The sequence below is a fragment of the Gossypium arboreum genome, chromosome 3 (genome assembly GCF_025698485.1).
Source record: "Gossypium arboreum isolate Shixiya-1 chromosome 3, ASM2569848v2, whole genome shotgun sequence".
NCBI lineage: Eukaryota > Viridiplantae > Streptophyta > Magnoliopsida > Malvales > Malvaceae > Gossypium > Gossypium arboreum.
The window spans coordinates 33,125,127-33,134,629 of NC_069072.1; the positions used below are offsets into that span (position 1 = coordinate 33,125,127).

Below are 9,503 nucleotides of genomic sequence, written 5' to 3' on the forward strand. Positions count from 1 at the left end.
AGCCATTTTAGCCGGCGAAAAATATTTTAGTAAAAAATTTTCGGTCATTTGTTCCCATGTTGTGATTGACCCTCGTGGTAACGAGTTTAACCACTGTTTAGCTTTGTTCCTCAATGATAATGGAAACAACCAAAGGTGAATGGCATCGTCAGAAACGCCATTGATCTTAAAAGTGTCGCAGAAGTCTAGAAAGTTTGCTAAATGAGTGTTTGGATCCTCGTCCTGCAAACCATCAAACAAAACAAACTGTTGTATCATTTGAATTGTGTTCGGTTTTAATTCAAAATTATTTGCAGCAACAGCAGGCCTAACTATACTCGATTCAGTTCCTGTTAAAGTAGGTTTATCATAATCATACATAGTACGAGGAGCAGGATTCTGTTCTACTGGGTTTGCAACAGCCACAGGAGGTAACAGATTATTTTGATTATCAGCCATCTCCTCGGTTGTGGTTTGAATATCGTCCTCTTGCCCTTTCTCTATGTATCGTAGGCGTTGCCTTATTTCTCTTTAGTTTCTACGAGCTGTGCTTTCGATCTCACTATCAAAAAGTAGATGTCTTGACGGGTTTATTCTAGTCATAAACTATAAAAATCTGCTAGAAGTAAATAAAAGAAAATTTTAGCAATTTAAGCAAAATTAAAAATTAAATTAAATTGCAATACAAAAATGGCTAAAGTACTAAAACTTATGCGTTCCTAATATCTTAGTCCCTGGCAACGGTGCCAAAAACTTGATGGATGTCACTAAACTAACTAAAAATTTGACTTAAGGCAAGCGCACCTATTAAACAGTAGTATAGCTATGGTGAGACCGAAAATATCGTATCCATGAGGACTAAAAGTACTAGTAATTACTATCTTTTTATTATCTAGCCTAAAAATTTAGGGAATATTTTATCTAAGACTAATTATCTAATTAACTAAAGTAGCGATAGAGATCAAAGTTGAAAAATACTTTTGAAAAATCTATTGAGAAGACAATACCTAAGAAAAAATCCACCTAGACTTCACTTATTACCTTTGAATTAGACGATTTATTTACTTGACTTATTCTGTAGAAATCCCTGATTTATGTTAATATCCCTTTCGAGACTAGAACTAACTGACTCTAGGTTGATTAATCGAAATCTCTTTCTAATTAAAACCCCTATTGTCGCATTAACTCAATCTATGGATTCCCTTATTAGATTTGACTCTAATCCGGAAAATTTATGTCGTCCTATCTCTAGGATTGCATGCAACTCCTCTTAATTATGAATGATCTACTCTTAAACAGGGACTTTTGCTCCTTTGAATAAGCATATCAAAAACCTGAATTAATATCCTGGAATATTAAAGCAAGAATTAAAACTCACAATTAAGAATAAGAACAAGTATTTATCATATAAATCAAAGAGTAATAAGATTTGTCTTAGGTTTCATCTCCCTTAGGTATTTAGGGAGTTTAGTTCATAATAATATTGGAAAACATCTCAAAGTATAGAAAACAACAAAACATAAAGAAACCCAAAGAACTTCTAGGAAGTTGGATAGAAATCTTCAGTCTTGATGTAGATCTTGTCTCCGAGGTGATTCCAATGGCTGTCCTTGAGTATTTTCTGCCTTCAATTCTTTGTGTCTACTCTAATCCTCTTCTATGGTGTTTATATAGACTTTTGAATGCCAAAATATCCCAAAATTAGCCTTTTTCGAGTAGAACTAGACTCGGGCTCGATAAGGACACGGCCGTGTGCCACGCTTGTGTGAAGGTGCTTAGGCTGTGTGCAATTTTGACTTGGACTAATGTCGACACGGCCATGACACACGGGCGTGTGGTCTACCCGTGTGTCACACATGGGCGTGTGGATCACCCGTGTGGAAGTGCCTAAGCCGTATGAAACACTAATTTAGGCCTAATTTGTCCATTTTTGGCCCGTTTCTCGCTCTTTTTGCTATCCTAAGCTTTCCTGAGTATAAAACATGAAATTAAAGGATTAGGAGCATCAAATTCAATGAAACAAAGGAAAAATCATCCATAAATATGCCAAGCATGGGGTAAAAATATGTATATATTATGGTTTATCAATGATGTATGTTTTGGTACTGAAATTGGCTAAAATTATAGTACAAATGTGTTTGGTTTGATGCTTGTAGGTTTGACCCAAATTGGGTGGCAAATTGGCTTTCCAAATGGCCTATTTTTGTCTAGATGGGTAGGGACATGGGCGTGTGTCTCAGCCGTGTGCGACACACGATCATGTTGCACGACCGTGTGTCCCTTGGGATACCCTATGATTTTAAGTCAGTTTCGACCATGGCCAAGGTACATGGGCATGTCTTGTGGCTGTGTGATTAAGCCAGTATGTATGCCCTGATTTGACACGTCTAAACACACGGGCGTGCCTAATGCCGTGTGAAGCACACGGCCTATTCACACGGGCATGTGACATCTGTAACTTTGAAAATTTATTTAAGTTTCGAAAAATTTTGTATGTATTCGGTTTGGTCCCGACCCCTTTCTAATGCATGCTTAAGGTTTCATAAACCTTCTAAAGGGACTCTATAATAATGTTTGACTATATTTGTGGATGATTTAATTCATAGTCGAACACGAGGTGTTAATAGACTTAATTCATTACTTAAACAGCTCAAATAATTTATTTTTAAAATTTTTAGTCAAGCTAACAATCTGCATCATAGTCGCTTAAAAATTCATATCTCGAGTTACGAAACTCGAAATCCAATTCCATAAATATTCCCTGAAACTAGACTCATATATCTATTTACTAATTTCTTTTTAGAATTTTTGGTCCAGCAAATTAGTACAGTTTATTAGTTAAATTCTCCCCTATTTCAGAGTTTGACTGCTCTGACCTCTGTGTATTACAAATCAGATATGTCCCTGTACAGAGTTTCAATGACTATGACGTTTGTTTCTAATAAAACTAGACTCAACAAGGAATCTGTACATATAAATCATGACTTCTAATTATCTTTGAAAAATTTATGGTGAATTTCAAAATTCAGAACAGGGGATCCAGAAATCGCTCTGGTCCTGTTTCACAAAAATTTAAACATCTCATAAAATATATCTCATATACCTGTTTTGTTCCATCCATATGAAAATAGACTCATAATTATTCAATTCCATATATTATTCATCATCTAATTGTATCTCTACTATTTTTAGTGATTTTTCAAACTCACATCACTGCTGCTGTCTGAATCTATTTTACGGTAAATTTTACCTATTTCATAGTTTCCATGGATTAGCTAGCAATTTAGCATACATAACACCAAATATGATCATGATTAGCCATTCCAATGGCTAATCATTACCAAGCATTTCCATACCACTCAATAACCATATCATAAGACCATATACACAAAATGATTATAATGCTATACATGCCATACTCAAAATATACAAGCCATTATGCCAAGATGGTATACGGATAGTGTGAGCGTGCCTCCGACCGTTTCCGATTTTCGAGCTGGCTTGTCAAAACTACAAGGAATGAAAAGGAGGGAGTAAGCATAAATGCTTAGTAAGTTCACATGCAAATAGCAAGTAACACAACTATATAAGCAAACATAAAATATCATTTGCATACTCATCACCGAGACATTCATATCACATTTTCATTTACCATCTTATCATATTGTTGTTATGTTGAGTTTTCAACCCAAGGGTTAAGTACATACCTGTTCAAAGTATTCGTTTCACAACACTTACCAATATGTCCCTTTCATCTTGAGTATTCCTCCATTTGAGTAAAACTTTACCCGTTGAACACATCGGAATATAATTCGGATACATGGAAAGTTTGCACATAAGTGCCACATATGTAGCCAAGCTACTATGTAACCCGCCCATAAGCGAACTCAGACTCAACTCAACGAGCTCGGGTGTTCGCATCCATAGGTTAACTTGGACTCAACTCAACGAGTTCGGATGCCTAGTTACATTTCACGAACTCGGACTCAACTCAACGAGTTCGAACATTCGCATCCATAAGTGAACTCGGACTCAACTCAACGAGCTCGGATGCTCGACCATCCTAGTGACATGTCACTTGTATCCTAATCTATTCCTAAGGTTCAAACGGGATTTTCCTCGAACACATCTCCTTGCCATCTTCCGTAAAATACCGAAACCAATACTCGGTAGTACTTTATATTTAACGATTAATACACATAATTTGCATTTTATTCAAAAGTAACCACAAAGAATAATATTTCATGATAATAATCAGCATCATATCATATAAACAACATTAAATTGCTTAAAATGACAATTATGTTACTACATTTACACATGAACTTACCTCGTATGCGAAAATGGCTACTTTTACCATTTCGTCCACAACTTGGTATTTTCCCCATTTTAGCCCGAATTTTAGTTTTCCTTGCTCTATCATTTAAAATATAGTCTAATTAGGACTCACATTATTCAAATTGACCCAAAATCATATTTTGGCAAAATTATAGTTTTGCCCCTAAACTTTTGCATATTTACACTTTTTCCCCAAAGCTCGTAAATTAAACTTCAGCCTATTTTCTTATGTTTTATGACATGCTGATCATTTTTCCCTTCCATGGCAACAACAAATTCTCACTCTAACATGTACTTATGACTATTAGGTATTTTTACCGATTAAGCCCTTTTGCTAGTTTTCGCTTAAAACCGAGTACCACAAGTTGTCTAACATAATTTAAAACCTTATATTCTATCATAAAACACCAAAATACACAAATTTCACCTATGGGTATTTTTCCAAATATAAACCCTAGGTTAAATTATTGCTAGCATAAGCTTAATCGAGCTACCGGGACTCCAAAAACGTAAAGAACTTGAAAAACGGGGCTGGAATGGAGTTACAATCGAGATTGGAAGCTTGAAAAACCCTATCCATGGTTTCTCCTTGCTATATTCGGCCATGGGGTTGAAGATGAGCAAAATTGGCTTTTAATTTTGTATTTTAATTCATTTTACCCCTAAATGACCAAAATGCCCTTACTACTAAACTTTCCAAAAATTCCATCCATGTCCAATTTTTGTCCATAGACTTAGAAATTGGTAAAATTTCTATTTAAGACCTCCTAATTAATATTTCAAAACAATTTCATACTAGAAACTTCTAGAATGCAAGTTTTACAAATAGACCTCAAAATAATCATAAAATAATTATTTCTATCTTGGATTTTGTGGTCACGAAACCACTATTCCGAGTAGGCCCAAAATTAGGATATTACAACTCTCCCCCCCTTTAGGGATTTTCGTCCCCGAAAATCTTACCAGAAAAGTGGTCTTCACTTTTAATCTCATATTCGGTGCCGAAGAACTTTCACTTAGGCTGTACCTCCAATACATCTCTTTAATTTCTCATATGATCTAAAAGCTTACAGTCTCAACTCTCAACTGTTCTTAAATTTTCAACCCTTCTCAGTTTCCCATGATATCATGACATAAAACCCAGATCTCAACTTGATTTAATGGAGACCGGAATTCCAAGAAATCCAACAATCAAAGAGACCTGAAATTCCATGAATCTGATGAGTAGGAATTCACTCAAGACATATTTGATTTATAGATCTCGCCAAACATTTAACAATAGGATACATCACATTTTCCTTTTTCCGCCATGGAAATATTTCTGACATGGCCTCAAGAATAATCCTTCTCATTTCCATCCCAATATCAACACTGACAAGGATAATTTTGATAGATCCCAATGTTCGGCTTTAACCTCTTTAACAACTCCGATTTTATGTAACATCAGATGCTCTAAACTATCACATTACCTCACTGTCTTGAAACACATCACAATTCATACAACAATACATTACTAAAAGTCAGGAAGTCTTTGCTCAATGTAGACTAGTCTAGTTCAGAAGCTTCGGTTACCAATATTCTCATCTATCCGAACTCTGTCAACATGTAATAAACTTTTTAGCTTTCACAAGATGGAAACCTTATCATTCATAGTGACTTAAACTAATATCCAACTCTTTCTAATAAATATACACTTCTCGTTCAAACTATTTACTCTTTTATCCGTACAAAATGAAATTCTATTATCAGACTTAGGAAAAATAATCCTGAAATAACTGTCACATGAAATCTTTCAAATAGATAATTCACCATACCGACTGAAACTCGCGCTTTTATCACTTATGCCTTTACTGATGTCCAATCCTTACATAGAAATTAGAAAAAATCCCAATACTAAAATTACCACATTACCAAGATCAAATTAGAAAGTATAGTCATATTTGACATGATTATCACGAGCTGAAGAACCCACTTCGAACATGAGTCGTAATTGACAAATTATGGAACAAAGATAACAAGAAAACCGAATAAAGAAATCCAAGATAGAGAAACCCGGAATAAAGAAATCCAGAATAAAGAGATCCAGGATAAAGAAACCCAAGATACGATACTATGCCGAGAATCGAAAACCAAACTCATAGAGAAAATACGAATACCCGATAATTCTTCAAAGAAAGAAAGTCCGAAGAAAACATCATTTAATCCCACTGAAATCAAATATAACAAGAACAATATATCTTCCCATACATATATATCGGATGAAGCATCAAGTAGAAGAAAGCAGAATCATAATATCATCGTATTCTCTCATCAATTCTTATCGACGAAATGAAATAGAATACCCGATGAAATAGAGCAATATAAATTATAAACCAGCCAGGACTACCAATGCTTTCATCCAACACGAATTAGAAGACATTCCCATATAACAAGAATTTCTTGAAAGATCAATAGCCATAGAAATATTTCTAAGAACGGGTAAACATATAGAACATTTCAAAAGAGATCGCTAAATCTGTCCGGTCATAAGCATCACACTCGGATAGTTCACATTTCAATTATCATTTCCCCAACTAGTTCTGCCGTCACAAATTTCATATTAAACCATTCACTAAAGAAGGCCGATTCGAATAAATTTGATTTACACTTTTCTCGACCTTGCACTGAGTAATTCGGTTTACCAAGGAGAATTCCTTTTCTACAGGGACGAGTGCATAACTCCAATAATTTTTACGTCAATCCGATACTTTCTGGCTCGACTTTACTTATCAGCTCATTTTCAATCTCTAATCATACTTATAATTATTCTATCCTTTGTACTCTTTGGGTTCTCAACCGAAAACTTATTCAATACAAATCTCATGAAATTCCATTATAAGTACCACTTGGTGGGGGAGGGTTGTAGGACCTCGACTCGACTTTCTTATACATACACATATAACATGACTTCCATCATCATAGCAACATCATCAAAATCATGTCATTCATTCAGGCAATGCAACATTCATGTTGGCTTACACAAATTTTCCTATTGTCCCATTTAGACAATATACTTATGAATACATTCTATGTTTTCTAGATAGCTTTACTTATCCATTCATTTAATTAAATTAAGTCATGCTCATGACATCATATAAGACCAAACAAACATAGATATTTGCATCACAATCACAACTTTCATTTCGTGCATCATCATGTACATATCATTACAATCATATAATTCAGTCCAACAATTTAACATAGATAAGTTCATTTCATTATAATCCTTTATCTCATAAAAATTATATATCATTAGCATTCATCAACATTATACGTCCAAATCAAGACAATGACATTTTCATTCATATCATAATATTATGACTTTTATTCATACCTCTACTACTTTCTATTAATTCCGTTCATCTTATCAAGTAAGCCATATACACTACATCATATGAGCATTAAGCAAGTATGGATATTTATCACATATGTATCATAAACTTTTATTCATACTTTTCTAAACCGAGACTTATCATAATCATAATTTTACTCAAATACCTTCACATAACATTGAACATGGTCGGCGCAGCTCGGTTGGAGAGTACCCTGTCTAAATAAAACGGTACTGTACTCATACGCGTCGGAAGACATCACACTATCACAGATCAATGGCATGTATAGCTAAACTTTTACACATGCTAGGTTAGCCCGAGAACAGACTAAACCTGCTCTGATACCACCAAATGTAACGCCCCGTACTCGAGACCGTCGCCGGAGTCGAACACGAGGTGTTAATAGACTTAATTCATTAATTAAACAACTCAAACAATTTATTTTTAAAATTTTCAGTCAAGCTAACAATCTGCGTCATAGTCGTTTAAAAATTCATATCTCGAGTTACAAAACTTGAAATCCAATTCCGTAAATTTTACCTGAAACTAGACTCATATATCTATTTACTATTTTTTTATAGAATTTTTGGTGGAGCAAATTAGTACAGTTTATTAGTTAAATTCTCCCCTATTTCAGAGTTTGAGTTCTCTGACCTCTGTGTATTACAAATCAGATATCTCCCTGTACAGAGTTTCAATGACTATGCCGTTTCTTTCTAATAAAACTAGACTCAATAAGGAATCTGTAAATATAAATCATGACTTCTAATTATCTTTGAGAAATTTATGGTGAATTTCCAAAGTCAGAACAGGGGATCCAGAAATCGCTCTGGCCCTATTTCACAAAAATTTAAACATCTCATAAAATATAACTCATATACCTGTTTTGTTCCATCCATATGAAAATAGACTCATAATTATTCAATTCCATATATTATTCATCATCTAATTGTATCTCTACTATTTTTAGTGATTTTTCAAACTCACGTCACTGCTGCTATCTGAATCTATTTTATGGTAAATTTTACCTATTTCATGGTTTCCATGGATTAGCTAGCAATTTAACATACATAACACCAAATATGATCATGATTAGCCATTCCAATGGCTAATCATTACCAAGCATTTCCATACCACTCAATAACCATATCATAAGACCATATACACAAAATGATTATAATGCTATACATGCCATACTCAAAATATACAAGCCATTATGCCAAGATGGTATACGGATAGTGTGAGCGTGCCTCCGACCGTTTCTGATTTCCGATCTGGCTTGTCAAAACTACAAGGAATGAAAAGGATGGAGTAAGCATAAATGCTTAGTAAGTTCACATGCAAATAGCAAGTAACACAACTATATAAGCAAACATAAAACATCATTTGCATACTCATCACCGAGACATTCATATCACATTTTCATTTACCATCTTATCATATTGTTGTTATGTTGAGTTTTCAACCCGAGGGTTAAGTACATACCTGTTCAAAGTATTCATTTCACAACACTTACCAATATATCCCTTTCATCTTGAGTATTCCTCCATTTGAGTAAAACTTTACCCGTTGAACACATCGGAATATAATTCGGATACATGGAAAGTTTGCACATAAGTGCCACATATGTAGCCAAGCTACTATGTAACCCGCCCATAAGCGAACTCGGACTCAACTCAACGAGCTCGAGCGTTCGCATCCATAGGTTAACTTGGACTCAACTCAACGAGTTCGGATGCCTAGTTACATTTCACGAACTCGGACTCAACTTAACGAGTTCGGACATTCGCATCCATAAGTGAACTCGGACTCAAC

General features: G+C 34.6%; 1 long non-coding RNA gene across 1 annotated transcript; it reads right to left on the bottom strand.

Annotated features, from left to right (window-relative positions):
• Positions 1-3,348: 3,348 nt before the first annotated feature.
• On the bottom strand, positions 3,349-4,345 carry LOC128290429 (uncharacterized). Its single transcript, XR_008280277.1, has 2 exons — positions 4,310-4,345; positions 3,349-3,489 (listed from the first exon to the last, which is right to left on the bottom strand). It is a non-coding gene; the product is annotated as an uncharacterized LOC128290429 (long non-coding RNA).
• Between the last annotated feature and the right edge of the window lie 5,158 nt (positions 4,346-9,503).